We start from the raw sequence: 21,249 nt of genomic DNA, 5'->3' as shown, positions 1-21,249 counted from the left end.
CTTCTCTTCTCATCCTGCCTGGCAGCTTCATCCGTGTTCCTCCCTACTGGACGGAGAAACACGCAAAGCCTTTCCATGGTTCCCCCTCCTGCGTGCCTCCCTTACAAACCAGGCCCCTGACCAGCTCCCTTTCCTACTTGTCTCGTGCTTGGACACTGTCTGCTCTCCATAGCACTTTAATGAAATTTTCAAACTGTCTGGCTTAACCTTTGTGGTGTTTTTTTGTTTGTTAAATAATTTGCTGTCCCATCCTAAAATTCCAGCATTGAAAGTGTCAAACACACGAGGAGGATGGAAAGCAGTCCAGACCACTGATTGAACGGTAGGAAATGGGCTGATGGGATGGGGTAAAAAAAAGAAAAGAAAAAAAGGAAAACGTGGTTTGGGAGGAAACGCTATGAAGTTACTGGCACTGGGATAGCGGAGAGGAGGAAGGACCCGGAGGAATGAAAGAAAGAGCGAGGGATGGCTGGGTATGGGATCAACAAAATCGCGGGAAACGAGGGGGAAAAGGAGGAACGTGGAAAGGAGAAAAGAGCCGAACTGGTACTTAAGCCTTTCCATTTTTAACACTCTGTTTCCTTCTTATTCACCTTTCATCCCATCCTTTTCTAATGTATCCATCCTTTTTCTCTTTCATTTTCACTTTCTGACACTATTTTTATCAATTTTAACTCTCTGTTAATGTTCTCATTGTATGTATAAACTCGTTTCTCCCATTTCTTGTTCACAATTTTGTTAAAAGTCCCTAAACCTTCTATTACCTTTTCTCTCTCTCTCTCCTTCCAGTTCTTATCAGTTCTCTCTTGCTCTTCACCAGTGTTTTCTTTTGTATCTGAAATTCGCTCTGGATGGTCTTGATTGATATTTTGGTGGACTGATATTGGGGATGTGCAGTGTTTAGGTATCGCGGAGGAAATATGTAAAGCATTTGTGTGATGTATTTGTAGAACGTAGGGTTGTTTTCTGTTCAACCCTATTCCATTAATCTTTCCGATCAAATTCTGGTTCAGTTGTGCAAATATTGTGTCAGTTTGCACTGGTAGATGTGATATGTGTATCTGTGTGTGTTTTGTGTGTCAGTGTGTGTCCGCATATGTGGGTGTGTGTAAATGTCTCCATGCATGCTTGAACATGCAGGAGGGCAAACTGTTTGGAACTGTGGGGCTCGCCCTCTTTCCCTGTGTTGCGTTCCTATTACATTATACCCCATGCCCCCAACTTCCTCTGTCCATCACCCTTTCATCCGGGAATCCCTACAACTGTCCATCCATCCGGTTGTCTGCTTGCTCTGGGGAATCAGAGACAATAGCCACAAATTTCAGGCCTAAGTATGTGATGTGTGTCGTAGTTCACTTGTATAATTAGCAGTAGGCAAAAAGGTACACTAGATCCTTGAATTAGAAAAAGTATTAATTTAATGGTCATCTAACAATTTTTTTTACGAATGCTTGGACGTTATATATCATCGGAAATGCTAATGAAGAGCGACTGAGTTAAAGGAATATGGCACATGTGGTAGTGTAAACATCTAATCCAAGGGTTGCCCAGTGCATTGAGGCGTTAATCAGAGACACTTAAAATGCACAAAAAGCTGAATGCTTTTGATGGATCAAGAATGGGGGTCTCCGACTCCGGATTTGAGTCGTGATTTTGGTTTCTCTCTGCTTCCTTTTTGAATGTTACCATTATTTCTCTCTACATGTTTCATTTGTTTCGTTCTGGTGGGATTTTTGTGAGATTTGGGTTTTTGTCATATTAATCCACATATTTTTACAGAGGGAGTATCTGTGGTTTAGATTGATGTATGCACCTGGAGCTGGTAGGTGTAATGCTTGTTTGTGTGTGTGGGTGTGTGCCTGTGAAGGTTGTGCATGTTGTAGTGAGAAAAAGTGTGTGTGTGGTTTTCATAAGGGTGCGTTCATAGGAAAGTTTTCATTTGTGCTTTAAATTTCGTTCTGGAAACTATACATATTTTGGTTGTTTTTATGCATATTTACCTGCATTCTGTTTAGTGCCCCAAGTAAGATATATCTAATAACTGACAGTTTATAGTGACCTTACTGTAGATGGTAAGACTAATCTAGGTTATTAATATGCTCTCTTCTTGTTAATGTAGCATTTAAACTTCTTGAATTATGGTGCTGATTTTAGTAATCAGAAAACATTATTGGTGTAATAGACAGAATGGCAAATTCTTCAGTGGTTTTTTTTTAATGTTAACTGAAAAAATATCATCCTATTTAAGACCATGATGTTTTAGAGTGGCTTTAACAAACAATAATGCAGCTTAATGTTAGAATATTATTTGTGATTCCATTGTGATACGTTCATACAGTATGTTGCTTATAATGGGTTACATGGGTAAAGACATTTTTAAAGGGATAGTTCACCCAAAAATGAAGATTCTGTCATAATATACTCACACTCATGTTGTTCCAAACCCATATTATTTTTTTTCTTCAGTGGAACACAAAAGGAGATTTTAAAGGCAGATTTCACACAAATTATGTTTTTTTTTTTTTTTTTTTCAATACAATGTAAGTAAATGGGGTCCAAAGCATAAAGGTAATCCATACAACTCAAGTGGTTTAATTCATGTCTTTTGAAGTGATGCAATTGCTTTGGGTTAGAAACAGACCAAAATGTTGACATGCCTAGTCTCCTTGGTAAGTTTTCACAACATGATTAAATGATGACAAAATGTAAATTTTTGGGTGAACTATTCCTTTAAAGAAGATTAGTGCTGTCTGTTGCAGTTATGTGTCTTCATTTTGTATAAACGATGTTTCCTCTTAGCCTTTATATTCATAACGTCTAATCTTCAAAGAGCTTCTTGTTGTTGATATTCATTAATCTGCAGCAATATAAAATCTATTATCTTCAGAACAGCATCCTGAGGGTGGTTTTGCCATCTGGATGGCAGTGCATCTGTGCCATGACCCCAGCCTGACCCTGTTATCACCCAGGGGGAATGATGGGAGAGAGTAATCAGGGCAAGCTAAGAGGAGGGGTGAATTTGATGACTCTTTGATATCAAAATTCGGATGAGGAAATTGTCTGGGTCTAGTGCTAGACAGACAGAGGCGGAGAGAAAAAAAACATACCTGCTCCTCAATGACACGCTCAGTTTGATACCGAGCCATCAATGGCCATCAAGGGGACTTTCCGCAAAAGAATGTAATTGATTTCGACATTAAAAGAGAGATGAAGTTAGAGAAAAGAGCAAAGGAGACATGATGCCAGGGTGTCAGGGTCCCCAGTGTTATGAAATATTGCTCATACCGCCTGTCTGTTATGTAACGTTACATAACAACTTTGAAACTTATGGATCGGGGCTGAAGCAGATCTTTGCTCTATAATTTAAGAAGTATAACTAACCACAGTCATTATCACAACATTCCTTCATCTTAACAGGAATAGGCTCAACACGCAGTTTTCTCCATTATTAAGTCACGTTGTAGCTAAAATAACTGCAGGGTCTGCACCATATTGAGGCTCTTAAACAAATTCTTGTCATTAACCACATAATCAAACAATACAATTGTTAAATTTTAGGGACTGGCTTAACCACTTTATATTTACCCATATTATTGTTTAACCATTATAAAATGGATAATTTTCCTTCATCAGTCATGGTGGAATGTTTCCCATGGTTTTCTGTAACAGAACAGTGTGTAAATGAGAGTCGGCCTTGTCTCGACCCAATGTCAAGGTCAGGGACTTCATCAGTCTTACCCCTGTTTGTTTATGTCAGTGTCTATTAGCTTTATACTGTGTATAGAAGCCAGACTGATCTCACTGTGAATTTGGTGAAAGTAGGTTGAAAATTGTGCAGCTGAAATTAGTCTTTGCTTACCGAAATTTGAACCACTGCCCCCAGTGGCCAAAGCTGGAAGTGTTGTGTAACGTATGGGCAATTGTGAGCTCCAGTTTCCGGGTGCAATGTCAACAGAGTGGCGCCAAAAGCGAGTTGTTTTAAGTTGTAAATGATGTTATACAGTCAACAGGAATGCATATTTTATTAACCATTCCATTGGATCAGAACCCATATCTCTATGGCTGCTTACGGGAATCATGCAGCGGGAAAAGGTAAACACATTTGAATTGATGCAAAGATGTTGGATGGTATATAGCACTTGTCAGTAACTGGGCAGAATGGAGTTAAAATACCTTCCCTTAATGCATTTTTGGCAGAGAAATAAGTGGAATGACAAACTACTTCAAAATTCATTTTCAATGAGAGTGGCAGATGGACTTGAGAGTGGGTGCAATCTTGTGAAGGATGAGTGAGATAGAAGTGGACCTGAAGCGTGCATTGCCACCCTATGTTGGCAGAACTTTGTACATGTAACCTAATTTATTAAAGTATTTACATATGGATATATTTAATTCAATGTACGCTACTTTGTTTGAGCAGTAGTGCAGAAGTTTGTCTGTATCTGTATTCGTAAATAACTGGATTTGGGCGGGGCTTAAATCTGAGCGCGTCAAAACTAAATTTGTATTCATTTTACACCACCAGCAAAATCTTCGTGGTGATATCCCAGCCCTATACAACAGACTGGGCTTGTTTTTTGCAGGTGACTTGCGTTTACAAGGACGAATGTTGTAAGCCTACGATTTCGCACCAAATCCGAACCCAACCATTTAAAATAAAAATCATTATTTTAGGCTTACCGTAGTGAATTGGGGTAAGGCATGAACAGGGTTTTGAACACAAATTTTGTATGTACTTGCTCAAAAATGGACTTTTGTTAGTTTTAACAAATAAAACAACAACTTGAATACAGCCAATTGAATTATTAGATTTACATTCACATGAGAAATAATAATTCAAAGAACTCATTGCAAAATGTTCATGTATCTTTCCATCTACCATTAAGTTGTATCTTTTACCCCATGTCCAGATCAAGCTGTAGCATATTTCAACAGAATCTGTCTTCCTCTCTCATTCCTCCTTTCATTACCTCCCTCTGTTTTTTCCATCTCATGCATTTCTCATTTATAATGTATGAAATTAAACCACATACCATACTGTTATGGATTGCATACACCTCAGGATATCCAGTGGACTGTGCTGGATTTTTTCTTTAAGGAAGATAAATGAAGATGCGAACATGTGAAATAGCTCAGTGGCTTTCATTTACTCCTGACTGATACCACGAGAAATGCCCCTGCTTCCTAGAAATAATGTACTGAGAACAAATCTTTAGCATATTTCAAATCAAATCAAATCAAATCACTTTTATTGTCACACAACCATATACACAATGGTGTGTAAAATTCTTGGGTGCAGTTCCGATCAACATAGCAGTCGTGACAGTGATGAGACAGTACCAATTTACAATAACATCAGGTTAACACAGCACAATTTAAAGTCTAATATACACATAATTACACACAACAATATACAAATAATAACATACACTGTACAGTATACAATACACACAATATATGATACACATTATTCAATAATAAAAAAAAAGTATATATAGTAGTATATATAGAATGTACAGTAGGTTGTATTGTACTGTATTGACATTCAGGCTGTCGGTTGATAGGAAGTTGTTAAGAGAGAATATAATATAATAATAATATAATTTATGACAATCCGGTGTGAGATATAAGAGTAAGAGTAATAAAGTGCAGTGCTGATGTATTTTGATCATGAGAGATCAAGAGTTCAAAAGTCTGATTGCTTGGGGGAAGAAGCTATCATGGAGTCGGCTGGTGCGGGTCCTGATGCTGTGATACCGCCTGCCCGATGGTAGCAGTGAGAACAGCCCATGGCTCGGGTGGCTGGAGCCTCTGATGATCCTCCGAGCTTTTTTCACACACCGCCTGGTATATATGTCCTGGAGGGAGGGAAGCTCACCTCCGATGATGTGTCTGGCAGTTCACACCACCCTTTGCAGTACTTTGCGGTTGTGGGCTGTGCTATTGCCGTACCAGGCGGAGATGCAGCCAGTCAGGATGCTCTCTACAGTGCTGGTGTAGAACCGTGTGAGGATGTGGCGGTTCATTCCAAACTTCCTCAGCCGTCTCAGGAAGAAGAGGCGCTGATGAGCCTTCTTCACAACGACTTCAGTGTGGATGGACCATGTGAGTTCCTCAGTGATGTGGACACCCAGGAACTTGAAGCTGCTGACTCTCTCCACTGGTGCTCCATTGATGGTGATGGGACTGTGTTCTCTGTCTTTTCTTCTGAAGTCCACCACAAGCTCCTTTGTCTTACTGACGTTGAGGGAGAGGTTGTGCTCCTGACACCAGTGTGTCAGAGTGTGCACCTCCTCTCTGCAGGCTGTTTCATCATTGTCAGTGATCAGACCTACCACCGTTGTGTCATCGGTCATGTCAAACTTAATGATGGCATTGGAGCTATATGTTGCCACACAGTCATGTGTGTACAAGGAATACAAGAGTGGGCTGAGAACACAGCCCTCTGGGGCTCCAGTGTTGAGGGTCAGTGATGAGGAGATGTTGCTGCCTATTCTAACCACCTGGTGTCTGCTTGACAGGAAGTCCAGGATCCAGCTGCACAGCGAGCTGTTTAAGCTCAGAGCCCGGAGTTTGTCATCTAGCTTGGAGGGCACTATGGTGTTGAATGCTGAGCTGTAGTCTACAAACAGCATTCTCACATAAGTGTTCTTTTTTTCCAGGTGGGAGAGAGCAGTGTGTATTGTAGATGCAATGGCATCATCAGTGGAGCGGTTGTTGCGGTAAGCAAACTGCAATGGGTCTAGAGAGAGAGGCAGCACAGAGCAGATGTAATCTCTGATTAGTCTCTCAAAGCATTTGCTGATGATGGGGGTCAGAGCAACAGGACGCCAGTCATTTAAGCAAGTTATTTTTGATTGCTTTGGAACAGGCATAATGGTGGATATTTTAAAGCATGTGGGGACTACAAAGAGAGGGAAAGGTTGAAAATGTCTGTAAAAACACCAGCCAGCTGGTTCGCGCACGCTCTGATGACGCGGTCCGGAATGCCGTCTGGGCCCGCGGCTTTGCGGATATTTACCCGTCGGAAGGATCGTGTTACATCCGCTACAGAGACGGAGAGTGAACTAACCTCTGTAGCTTCGGCCGCGAGATCTCTCTCCGCAAGGGCGGTGTTACTTCCCTCAAAACGAACATAAAAAGTATTTAGCTCATCCGGGAGAGAGGCAGCGGTGTTCATGGCAGAGTTTTTATTCCCTTTAAAGTCCGTGATGATGTTAATTCCCTGCCACATGCTTCTAGAGTTGGTGGTGTTAAACTGTCCTTCAATCTTGTTCCAGTACTGGCGTTTTGCTGTTCTGATAACTGGCTTGTTTATGCTCCTCCGCGTTCCTGGAATTGAAAGCGGAGGTCCACACATTAAGTGCCGCGCGAACATCGCTATTTATCCATGGCTTCTGGTTCGGATAGATCCGTGTTGTTCTGGTCGGAACGATGTCCTCCACGCACTTTTTGATGAAACATATTACGCTATCAGCGTAAAGCTCGATGTTGTCATCAGAGGCGGACTGGAACATCTCCCAGTCCGTGTGATCAAAACAGTCCTGTAGGATATACACTATATTGCCAAAAGTATTCGCTCACCCATCCAAATAATTGAATTCAGGTGTTCCAATCACTTCCATGGCCACAGGTGTATAAAATGAAGCACCTAGGCATGCAGACTGCTTCTACAAACATTTGTGAAACAATGGGCCGCTCTCAGGAGCTCAGTGAATTCCAGTGTGGTACTGTGATAGGATGCCACCTGTGCAACAAGTCCAGTCATGAAATTTCCTCGCTACTAAATATTCCACAGTCAACTGTCAGTGGTATTATAACAAAATGGAAGCGATTGGGAATGACAGCAACTCAGCCATGAAGTGGTAGGCCACGTAAAATGACAGAGCGGGGTCAGCGGATACTGAGGTGCATAGTGCCGACTTTCTGCAGAGTCAATCACTACAGACCTCCAAAGTTCATGTGGCCTTCAGATTAGCTCAAGAACAGTGCGTAGGGAGCTTCATGGAATGGGTTTCCATAGCCGAGCAGCTGCATCCAAGCCATACATCACCAAGTGCAATGCAAAGCATCGGATGCAGTGGTGTAAAGCACGCCGCCACTGGACTCTAGAGCAGTGGAGACACGTTCTCTGGAGTGACGAATCACGCTTCTCCATCTGGCAATCTGATGGATGAGTCTGGGTTTGGCGGTTGCCAGGAGAACGGTACTTGTCTGACTGCATTGTGCCAACAGTGAAGTTTGGTGGAGGGGGGATTATGGTGTGGGGTTGTTTTTCAGGAGCTGGGCTTGGCCCCTTAGTTCCAGTGAAAGGAACTCTGAATGCTTCAGCATACCAAGAGATTTTGGACAATTCCATGCTCCCGACTTTGTGGGAACAGTTTGGGGATGTCCCCTTCCTGTTCCAACATGACTGCGCACCAGTGCACAAAGCAAGGTCCATAAAGACATGGATGAGCGAGTTTGGTGTGGAAGAACTTGACTGGCCTGCACAGAGTCCTGACCTCAACCCGATAGAGCACCTTTGGGATGAATTAGAGCGAAGACTGCGAGCCAGGCCTTCTCGTCCAACATCAGTGTCTGACCTCACAAATGTGCTTCTGGAAGAATGGTCAAAAATTCCCATAAACACACTCCTAAACCTTGTGGAAAGCCTTCCCAGAAGAGTTGAAGCTGTTATAGCTGCAAAGGGTGGGCTGACGTCATATTAAACCCTATGGATTAAGAATGGGATGTCACTTAAGTTCATATGCGTCTAAAGGCAGATGAGCGAATACTTTTGGCAATATAGTGTATATAATCTTATATTTAAGATATACATCATCATCTGTTGCTCTAGCTATTGTGACTTCACCACAATACCACATTATGGTTTAAGCAAAGCTTTCAGGGTCATAACCACCCTATAAATTATATTAACCACCTTATTTTAAGGAGGACCCCCCAAATTCAGAACAGTGGACAATCAAATATTATTATTATTATTATTATTTTTATTTATTTTTTTGAAAGACTGATTTTCATTCTACCTAACATCTACTTTTGTGTTCGATGTTTGAAACAACATGATGGTGAGTACATTATTGGATGAACTATGCCTTTAAATGTATCTTGAATATTTGTTACATCCATTTCCATTTGTTAAAAATAAATAAAAGGATAAAATTACAACAACCCTTACAAAAAGGGTTGCCACTGATTATTTTCACATGCAAATGAGCTTGTGATTCACAGCAAATGTTTGCAAGAAGTTTGCAGCTCTTCACTGGAAGTGGTGAACTTGCAGCAAACCTTTGGCTACAATGTATAATTTGCCGCAAGTCTGCCACAAAGCTCCTTTGAATGTGAAAATAATCAGTGATGAATTTGCTGCAAGTTTGCGGCAAATGTGACATGAACTCTCAATTTTTGTAAGGGAATGTTTTAGTTTTATGTCTAGTTCCGTCTTGTACACAGCTATGCCAATTTTGTTTAAAATGTATTTCAACAATTAGTTAAATAGTCTGTGCATTTTCGGGTAGATTTTAAAAAGCGTAAATATGTGGTCACATTATTAGTATTATTAGCACTATTAGCATGTGATTAGCCTACTTAGAGAATTGTTGCAATACTAACTTAGTATTAGCAATGTAGTAACTAATTAATGTTTCGAATTAAAGAATTAACAATTTTGTCACATTGTTTTGAGAACTGAATACTCACATTGGTTGGCATTTCTAGTGAGTTAGCTAGTCAATTAAAAAAAGAACAAAATGAAGAAATGAGTTGGAAGAATATCTATATTTGTAGGGTTAAAAAATTTAATTAGTCATGGAGATTTTGTTCTCACTCATTCAGAAAACCTCTGAAAAGAGTTAGTAATGTATAGTCTGGTTTCGGATGCCAAACTCAACCCCACTGCCATGGTTTGATATGAGTTTTATTACAAGCTAAATCCTCAGAGAGGTTGGTGGAACATTTAAAGTTGCTGGCTGACTGATCACTTTTGTCAGTCAGTGATAACTGAAAAGAGCAAATGGCTAAAGCTAAACCAGGAGGCATGTTGCTTGTGATGTTCCTCATTTGTAAGTCACTTTAGATAAAAGCATCAGCTAAAGACTAAATGTATATTGTCAGCACCATTCTCTACCAGTTGAACTACATTTCCATTTAGAGGCATACTTTTCATGAGAACTAAGTTCAAAATGCCATATGGAAGTTGTGCATGTTAAGATATATTGGAGGGATGGATAATGACATATCAACGGTCAATCCAGCAGTTTAAGAGATGCTGCTTGCAAATAAGGAAATTGACAACTGACTTAACATCATTTAAGAATGTCAATTGTTAATTTTTACTTATCATGGAAACCATGAGGTCTGCAGCAAAACTCAAACTTCATTTTTGGGGGTGAATAAAAATGGTGAAGAGAAAAATCGATTCTTTATTTGAAACTTCCAAATTTTAGTTTGTTTTCGGAGTCCCCGGTGTCAGTGTTGGTAATTGGCTGATACTTTTACATCTAAATTCTCATGTAGCCACAGAATCCGTTTATGCTCAGTAGCACTCCACTAGCGTGCTGGATGAATTCCTCAAGAAAGATAAAAGCAAAACCCCTGTGGGGAATTATGTCAGTTAATGTCTGCTATGCTTGTCCAAGCTTGACAGGAACCCAAGAAGAACACAGGTGCATCAGTGCTATTTTGGATTATATTGGTCTTATGCATTAGACAAAGAATCCAAGAAATTGTTACTGTTATTCTAAGAAGAAAGGACCTTAAGGAATTACATGGATTAGGCTTTAATAGGAAAAAAGACTGCATGCTGTGATTTTTGTTACTATCAGCAGATGGTCATGTGGTTCATGGCCACTATGAATGTTTCATAATTAGACAGAGGCTGTAAAATTGGTAATTAGTGTATAAGAAGAGTTGAAGGACAGATTGAGATGCTTAAAGAAAGTGTGGCTCAATAGCACTCCTCATTTTAAAGGAATAGTTCACCCAAAAATGAAACATTTGCCATCATTTACTCATCCTAATGTCGTTCCAAAACCTTATGGATGTCTTTCTTCCGTAGGCGAATCTTTGAAAAAATTTCACGACCATTCTTTTTCATATAATGAAAGGATTATCAGTAAAAAAACTACTTACATTTCGGTCTGTTCCTTACCCAAAGCTATTGTGTGACTTCAGAAGACTTGGAATATAGCACACGAGTAATATGGTCCACTTTAATGATACTTTTATGGTGTTTTTTTGTCATTTTGGAGCAATCATTTTCATTATATGGGAAAGAGAGGCCAAAATATTCTTCAAATATTCACCTTTTGTGCTCTATACGGAAAAAAGAAAGTCATACGGGTTTGGAATTAATTGAGGGTGAGTAAATGATGTAGATATCATCCGTTCCTTCATTACAGAGCATCAGAGCTGTGCTGCATTGTTCTTTATTCAAACACATACACACACACACACACACACACACACATATCACAAATTCACAGCAGCTTGTGATTAAATTTTCTGAATGATACAATTTCCAGTTAGTGGCGTAAAAAAAATGCATTTGGAAAACATGGGCTGAAAATTAAAGAGGCTGTTTACCAGTTTAAAGGATCAGGTTCATTGTTCCTGATAATTTGATCAGGAGGCATTTTTGAAAAACACTGAATATGCATCTTAAGCAAAAAGGAGGATTACTATGAAGGGATGGCATGTAGAAATGTATCCTGGTTATGTAATCTTACAATCTCTTAAAACTACAGTGCTAATACTGCAAATTAAATGCAAATGGTCGAATTATCTAACACGAAAACAAAAGAATCATCATCATGTGCACATATACACTTCATCCTGTTCATTCATGGATGTTCCTCACAATAATTGATGCCATTAAGAGAACACGTTGTTTGACATTATTTTATCAGAGATAAAAGTTAATGCAATTGGCTAGAAATATGCTTGCTATGATAGTTTAGTTCTGGATTTAGTTTCTGCCTCCCTCTCCAGTTGCACACTAATTCACAGAAGTTGGAGCTTTCCAGATTACAGTATGTGCTTGACTAACCACCATAGTGTACAAAGGTGTACAAGGTATGGTATTCAAAAAATTTGAATGTTTCTATTCCAAATGCCAGCTACACCAAGGACATGGGTTAGATGTTTCAGGAAACATTCATACTGAAAACATGTATACGTTGAATGAACTGTAAGTTGCTTTGGATAAAAGTGTCTGCCAAATGCATAAATGTAAAATGCAGATGAATTTTCCTTCAGGCGTATAATGTAAAACAAATAAATAAATACAAATCTTATGGGGGAAAATATATTTTTGTGTTATTCAAATTTAATTAACTAAAATATCAAAAAAAAAAAAAAGTGTGTTTTAGTGGCCTATTAAGAGCAATGTTTGTTACCATGTTAAGGCATGTTTCTGTTTTAAAAAATGATAGTTTGGTACAGATGTAGTTCGTATGGATAATTTGACCGTGTAACTAGGTGACCAAATGACATGCGTTTGACAATATCTTATGCACAGTGACTATTCATTGTGGTTTTGTGAAACAGCTTTGGGCCGTTTGTGTGTTGAGTTCTCTGGCAAAGTGTCTTTGTGACATCTGTGTGTTTACACTGCGAATGAACACTCGTGACATTGAGAATATTATTGTTTGAGGGAATGACATTTCACTCTATAGGAAGGATCTGATGATTTGACCTGATAACGTGTGTAATAAACAGTCCTTTTGCTCTTGTGAAGTATAGTAGGGTTCTGTCTGAACATGCGTTTCTGTGGAGTAAGTGTAATTATCATAGTACAGTAAGGGTTAACAGTTGAGGGTTTCTGGAATGTGTCCACATGTTTTGTGTATATGTGTGTGTGTTAGAATGTGTCCAGGTTGATGCAAAGAATTCCATTGCAAAGTGTGAGTAGTAGCTCTGCAAGACCCTGTGTTTCATTGGGTAATGTCGCTCTTCCTTTTTCTTTTTCGAGTTTTCTTTTTCCCTCTATTGTCATTACTGTCTTCCTGCAAACCTCCCCTCCCCCCTTTCCTCTCTCCTTCCCTCACCAACCTCCTGAATTACCCCATGTGTTCTGTCTGGCTGTCTTTTTATTTATTTCGCACATGAATTTCAAACCCTGAGGTGCTGGAGGTTGGGTGTGAGCGATAGCGAAACAAGGCACAAGACTGTATTTGTGTGAAAGAGTGCAAGTATGTGTGTGTACTCTATATGCATACATGCAGTATGATAATCATGCGAATACTATGCAAAAACATGATTGGAAAAACTGAAACTAAACTTAAATAAATTTTCATGACTCCAAAAGAAACTAATATAAATAATATAAGTGAAATAACATTTATTTACATTTTAGTTTTTGATTCAAAATATATTATATAATTTGAAATCTTTTAAACCTGCCTTTTTTTTTCTCTCTCTCTCTCTTTTTCCCTCCAGTTTGGCATGCCCAGTTCCCAATGCGCTCAAAGTCCTCGTGGTGGCGTAGTGACTCGCCTCAATCTGGGTGGTGGAGGACGAATCTCAGTTGCCTCCACGTTTGAGACCGTAAATTTGAGCATCTTATCACGTGGCTTGTTGAGCACGTTACCGCGGAGATGTAGTGTGTTTGGAGGCTTCACGCTATTCTCCGCGGCATCCACGCACAACTCACCGGGACAATTTGGTTGCTTAGGAGACCTGGCTGGAGTCACTCAGCACGCCCTGGATTCAAACTCGCGGCTCCAGGGGTGGTAGTCAGCGTCAATACTCACTGAGCTACCCAGGCCCCTTTTAAACCTGCCTTAATTAAACATGATAATGCCACTAAGTAGCGATTACACTACGGCCTTGAGAAACTAATACTAAAATAATTCATTTAATTGACAGGAAAAATAAAAATAAAATATAAATACTGAACTAAATACAAAATAACAAATAAAAATTAACTATAATTAATTATAAATAACTAAACATGTATGAATGTATTTTTATCTACATGCAAGTGTGTGTGTGTGTGTGTGTGTGTGAGAGAGAGAGAGAGAGAGAGAGAGAAACAGAGAAACAGAGGTATTGTGTGTTATCAGTAAAGTTGTGTGCCTGGTACTGTTGTACATGTATGATTTGTAGTCGGCTTTCTCAAAGGGCTGCAGTAATTGGGCGGCACATCTGTCTGCTATGATTTCATTGGTCACTTTCTTGTAACTGTGAAAAGTGGAATCTGTCGTTCTGTTGTTGTCATTTCGTCAACTATCTATGAGACGTGAGACGGCAATGAGTCAATGAGAGAGGCGAATGAAGCTTAGCCCTATGTAAAAGTTTTAACTTATTTTGTTTGATGTTCTTCGCCTGATAAATTCCAACATGTTGTGGGATTCATGGCTAAATATCTTGAATATAGATTTAATGGACCTTGAATTGATACATGAGTCAGATCTTTATATCACCCTGTTTCTTTTTTCTCTCTCCATTCTTTCTTTACAGATTGGAGCTCTAATGGAAGAAATGATGATTACACAACAAATGTAAGTTAAGTTTTAAAGTGCATGGTCAAGTTGAAAAAGTGCAGAGTAAATTAATTTTTATAAGCATTACATTATGTACAGTATTTTACAATGCTACATTTTAAAAAGCATTTACTTAGACTGTTTAGTGCAATATCTGTCTCTGTGTATATATTATGTACAGTTATCTATCTGTCTGTCTGTCTGTCTATCTGTCTGTCTGTCTGTCTGTCTGTATGTATGTCTAAACTGTAGTACATTAGTTTATAAAGTGCCTTTGTCGGATTATGAGAGGTGTTGAAGTTGGAATAGTATAATTTTAATGTGTTAACTATCACTGGGAGCCTTGCACATGATCACCTTGATAATAGGGGTCAGGGGCCAAGGTGAAGAAGCTGTAAATTGGACAATGTCCTCACTTCAATGCATTCTGAATATGGAACACCGTAGTACTTGAAAATGCCACAGAAATGAGAAGCTATGAAGCAAATTGCAAGGATTAATTAAGTTCAGGTTCAAGACCATAAGATGTATAAAAATCAAACCACTACTGAATTTGACATCACTATATATGCGTTCTGTCTAATCGTTCTTTACTTCCTGCATGTCTCCTTATTTCTCTTTCTCCCTCCTCTGCATGAGTCACTCATTAAGCTGAATGTTGATGGCAGAATAGTTCAATTACTATAGATCTATACCCATTCTTCCTTTTCTACCTTTTCCCTCTGCTCTCTCTAACACACACTCATCTCACTGTAAGCTGAGTTCATAATAATGTATGGCAAGGAATGTTGAACAAAGGCATTCAGCTTTGTAGCACTTTTAAATGCTAAATTAATGCAAATATTATCAGTTCACAGGAACAAATATATATATATATATATATATATATATATATATATATATAGCATGAAGCAAATGGTTTTAGCTATTGTACCTCACTGTAATTGCCTCAGACTGACTTGCGTTGGGTTAAATTGAGACTTATAGAAATGTTTTTATGACTGACTGTGTAATAACATGAACAACATTTGAAATTATGTTTAAGACTCTGTGGTGACTTTACTCAAACAGATGAGGTTTTGCTAAGTGATGGGTGTAAAAGTGGGATTTGAGCATATGTAGATTTGGGCTTTGTGGTTTTTGAAGAATTGCAGTACATAGTCCATAATTTAAGACCATTTTCTGTTACACTCTTGTGTTCTAAAATATATTACTGGCAAAGGTGAAAAAGGTTTTCATTATTGCTTGTATCATAGCATTTACAATCATGTTCACAGCGTTTTTTTGTTTTTGTTTTTTTTTAACCTAAATACCATAATCACTTCACTTGTTACATTTTTACACTAATAAAAAATATTAAAAAGTACAATCTTACAATGTTTTTAGGTTTTGTTGGATATGTACCATGATTGTACCACATTATTCTTTAAAGTACCTTGGAGTACAATCTAAATGCCATGGTACATGAATATGTTAATCATTCAGAGCAATGGTATATATCAAAGTACCGTCGTATTACAATCTGATACCATTACTGTACCATTTGTTTTACAGTAGTAACAATAACTGTGCTTAATATGGGATTTTAGTGAAAAATGTGGTTACCACATTGATATTTTAATGGGGAGACCACAGAGAATACCAGCACACTTGCAAAACTAAACTCACAATTCTTGGCATTTTTTCCTCCTAAGTCCATAAATTAAATACCACCCTGCAATCCACAAATGATTATAAACAAGCCTGAAAACTAATAAAACTAGTGGCACCATAAAAAATAAAAAAAGACATTTTCTTTCACAACTAGCAAAGAGTCTTTTATTAAGGTTAAGTTTTGAACCTCTAGTCGGAATGCTCTTTACAAAGAAGTGCATTAGTAAGTCTAAGAGACTGTTCAAATGTTTTTCCCCCTCTCTCTTATCCCCTTTTATCCATCACTCGACTCAATATTGATCTGAATTCATTTGTTTCTTATTGATTTAGTTCTCCGCCCTCTGCCGCATTGTGCAAACACAAGGACACACAGACTGCTCAGGCCGCTGCCCAACACACACACACACACACACACACACACACACACACACACACACACACACAGCCTTGCACACCATAAACCAATCACTTCAGTAATACACCTCGCTTGCACTCAAATACAAGAAATCATGAATGATTTTTTTATCATTGTTAACAGTCAGCCTTAAACATAGATATTTTTACTCAAAAATCAACACTACTCAGGAGTGGAAATAGTTTGAACACACACACACACACACACACAAACCTCCATCAGGTTGTGTAATGATGTAGACTGGAGGCTCAGATGCTATATTGATCAGTGTCCTGAAGGAATGAATGGAGGAGGACCTGCCAGGTGACACAGCTGCAATATGTTCTTTAAAACCTCTAAAGAACCTCAGACCTGTAAGAAACAGACTTATCATTGTTTTTGTTTTGTTTGTTTGTTTGTTTTTTTTAAAGAAGAAGAAGAAGAAAAAAAGGTGATATCATTGCCATTTGTGAGGATTACTGTAAGAGAATCTTTGTGCATCTTTGATGGATTTTGTCTTATTCAATCCACTGTCCAGTTCTTTCTTTGGTACCACACTGCAGCATATTAGTAAAAATCGTTGTAAATAATACATTTTAAAACATTTTATTATTCATTTAAAATGTTTTAAATTCATGCTTTATGATGTTTCACATCTGTGAATATCAAATATTTTCGACAAAGCTATCAAAACTGTTTTTAGTTGAATAGTTGTATGACAAATAACATGGGCGTTAACCTTTTTAAACATGATTTTAGAGTTATTCTATATTTATTTATATTTTAAGGGAAAGTTGATATTTTTTTAGTTGCAGTAACTGGTCACTATTTATTTTAACATTTTCACCATTTTTAATCACCTTATTTTTTTTTTTTATTAGATGGTGTGACAAATTTTTAAAAGTACTAAATATTACAATAAATAGTTTTTAATTTTAATTACAGTTGTACAACATTACAGCTCAAATAATAGATTATTATTATTATTATTATTATTATTATTATTATTTATTATTTTTATTTTTTTACAGAGAATTAATTTAAACAATAATAATTTAAAAAAAATACAAGCTCCATATTTCTGCTTTTAAATCCTCCAGTATTTGTCCCTTAGACTTCCATTTTAAGCACATTACTGTAAATGCATTTTTTATTTTTAAACTGTTTTTAAAACTGGGAGACTAATCAAAATTATTGTCTGTGGTAAGTTGAAGTCTAAAGAAATTTGTTTCACCTGTAAAATGTGCCGCCCTTCTACCACAATAACGTGCTTTGTATTAATTTTCAGACATTATGAATTTAAATAGCGCCACAGAGTGTCACAGAGACATAATGTTGATGCTTAAAAAAACAACCCAGTCTCATGAAAATTCATACATATTTTACAAGTTGGCTATTTCGGATGATTTTGTACGAGTTTGTTAGTATAAATTTGTACAATTTCATCACGTGCAAATGACTGGATGTCTAATGTGGAAGTAAGCGCGAGTTTTGCACACGAGGCATTAAGGACATGATTATTAATATTATGCCCTTACCCAAACCCCTTATCTAAACTTAACCAATCATTGGAGTGTGTAAACATAAGACAGAAGCAAGTAATTGTCGTGAATTAGATGGAAATGATGTCCAGCGATGTCACTGGCTGTAGTGAAATTCGTAGGAATTCATACGAGTGCAGTCATACAATATCACACGAATTAGCCAAATTTAGAAAAGTCGTATGAATCCTTACGATTTCACCGTGAGAGTGTGTAGCAAAAAACAACATGCATAACAATTTTAATTCTGCAACAGTGAACCTATTGCAACTTCAACTTTGTTGGAGAGGACTTTCAAACACATCACCCATCACAACTACTCTTTTCAATAATGTCCTAAAGAATTCAGTGTATTGTCAGACAACGTATAATATATTAAATACTCCAAATTCCTCTTCTATACACAGCCTTTCCTCTACATACATGGTAGACATCTTTGAAAGTTTTTCCTTGTCACTGTTACCACCGAATTGCTCACTGAGTGGTTTGTAATACATTCATTTTTGGAAAGCTGCTTTGGTAATGTGTACTGTGAAAAACAATGTACAAATAAATAGAATTAAATTAAATTACATACAGACATTCGTGTGCCATTTTTTTTTTTTTATATCTCTTTACAATCTGTCCTGCCTGTCTTTTCTCTGTGCTGTTTAATTCAAGTTACCCAGATGTATTTTCAATTCATAACTCATACATAATTCATCTCTACATACAGCATATTGTTTTGGTAATATGCGTTCATCTGCATTCAGTCATTAACTATTCAGATATATCAGAGCCTAAATTATTTGTCTGTTAGATTGTTCTCAGAGTTGTAGGAAGGAATTTTGTGTGGCACATAGGCGTTTTCATTCAATCACTGTAAGTGTAGCTCTTGAACCTAAAGACCTTTTCATCAGCAGGCGTAGGCTTCAATTCAAAATTCAGCTTTTCAAAGTTCACTACATTATATACAATGGAAATGAAATGTTACGTAACAATGTACATCTACGCTGATAATGGCATCTAAAATAAATGAACATGTCATTTTACTATCCAAAATAAAAATCTATAGGTTTATTTATAGTGTGTTTGGTGTGGTTGGTTAAAATGTACATGAGCTACAGTCATGAGCTTAAGGGAGAGTTCACCCTAAAATTAAAATGCTGCCATTACAGTATGTTCTCACCTTTATGTTGTTCCAAACCCGTATGGCTTTGTTTCATCTGTGGAATGCAAAAGGAGATGTTAGGCAAAATGTCAGAGACTGACAGCCTGACAGACTGAAACATTTTTTTTTCCATACAATGAAAGTAAATGGTGACTAAGACTTAACATTCTGCCTAACATCTCTTTTTGTGTTCCACGGAAGAAAGTATGTAATGTGGGTTTGGAACAGCACAAGGATGAGTAAATGATTACTCAATTTTCATTTTTACCTGAACTATCCTTTTAAAGATGTTTTTATTGGTGTTCTGATCGTTCTGTGAATTTAATGATGTATCTCAGAACTCATTATGCTCATTTTATTGCCTTTTTGGGAAACAAACCAAGCTAAGACATAACAGATGTCATAGGAGTTTTTTTTTTCTTTTTTTTTTTTTTTTGCAATACAAAACTTGTAAGTCATTAACATTTAACTCTTTAATAAAGCTATTGTCTTTAGTTGCATTAATGTCTTTTCTGATGGCAGGAATGCTGTGAAGCTGCAATTTAGAATCATCAGTATTATTCCTTTGCCAAGACTGGAATGATGGAAAGAATTTCAGCATTTACGGTAATAGTGATTCTGAACTCACTTTTTTTTCTTTCCATATATATGTCTTGATATCTGTTTTGTGCATAACAGCATGGAATTTCAAACAATGTATTGTGTCTTTGTTCAGAACAAATGATTTAATATTTATTTGAGAGTCTATGTTGCTATTTGACAAAAACATTACCTGACGCAACAAAAAAGACACAATGAAAAAACATACACATCCATTTATGGATTTTTGGCTACAAATGCACAAATATACTCAGTATACAATTTAAAGTTACATGCCCAAACAAAATGAACACGAACAAACACATATATAGATGCACACAGCTGGCACAGCACTTTGCTGCCTCTGACAACACTGCCCTGGCAACCGATGGGCACGTCGCCAAGAGCAAGTTGCCAAGCAGCGAGTTCCCATAGCAACCTGCCATTTGCTGGCTTTTTGAATAAGGTATCGGCAGAGGCAGACAGACAGACATACGAGCTTAAGGGAGATGAGTTTGGGTGAGGTGGAGTGGTAAAGAAGAAGAATAAAAAGATGAAAACAAGGAGATAAAATGCAGAATGTGAAATGGAGAGAGGGAGAAAGAGTTTAGTTTGTTGACCTCAGAATGAACTTAATCCTACATAATAAACTTTGAATCCGTTTAACTAAATATTTATTGATACATTAAATTGTGACCCTTTTCAATTGCATCTTTAAATCAAAAATTCAAAGATGATACATAATGTATCTTTTTTTGTTGTTGTTGTTTTTAATTAACAGTTTTACATTTAAAACTTGATATTTAAACACAACTAAACTCTGTTTCTATCCTCCCAAAAATGCCACATTCTCTGTGGTCTCATAATTAAGTTTATGGTATGAGCATGACCTTACGTCCCAATGATCCATGCTGGCAAAGACACACACACACACACACACACACACATTCAGGTTGGCAAAAGCTGGCACTGGCACCACCATGCCGCATTTGCACGTGATTGGACTGTGAATGTGGCAGAGAGAGATAAAGAAAAAGAAAGAGGGAGGAAGACAGGGTGGAGCCCAGACAGAGAGAAGGACAAAAGTCTTGATGGCTATTAAATGCCAAAGAGAAATCAAGAAATAAAAGTGACCTAAACAATAGCAGCAGTTAGAACAGTTGGCACAAATTCGCAAGGCAAGCTGTCAATGGTTAAGTTTTTAGTTTTGTGTAAAATAAATGTTCTTTACTGTGAAAAGGGCTGAATAGTGGATGCGGATGTTATTTGGATTGCATTCAAGTCTCGCCCTGGACATCTTTGTCATTGTCAGAGTTGCCCAGCATATGTGTCTTCATTAGTATTGTTTTGTTCTTTTTACCAAGTGTATCTGAATAATTCAAGGCTTGAAAAATTTACTTAATGTTTATTTTTCTATTTTTTGCACACAGTTTTTAAAGTAAATTT

The 21,249-nt window shown here is 37.5% G+C and overlaps 1 protein-coding gene across 2 annotated transcripts in view; it reads left to right on the top strand.

Moving 5' to 3' along the window:
* LOC127425621 (chromosomal protein D1-like) overlaps nt 1-21,249 on the top strand; it is a 42,713-nt gene continuing 21,464 nt past the window's right edge. Inside the window, exons 1-3 of one of the 2 annotated variants that reach the window (XR_007894641.1) lie at nt 1-546; nt 14,464-14,504; nt 19,747-19,830. The gene's annotated coding sequence lies outside the window, so the exon portion shown is untranslated. The remainder of the gene's footprint in view (nt 547-14,463; nt 14,505-19,746; nt 19,831-21,249) is intronic. The other variant, XM_051671809.1, reaches the window with a different exon arrangement.

Source organism: Myxocyprinus asiaticus, chromosome 34 (genome assembly GCF_019703515.2).
Source record: "Myxocyprinus asiaticus isolate MX2 ecotype Aquarium Trade chromosome 34, UBuf_Myxa_2, whole genome shotgun sequence".
NCBI classification, from domain to species: domain Eukaryota; kingdom Metazoa; phylum Chordata; class Actinopteri; order Cypriniformes; family Catostomidae; genus Myxocyprinus; species Myxocyprinus asiaticus.
This window is presented reverse-complemented; position numbering and strand designations above follow the sequence as displayed.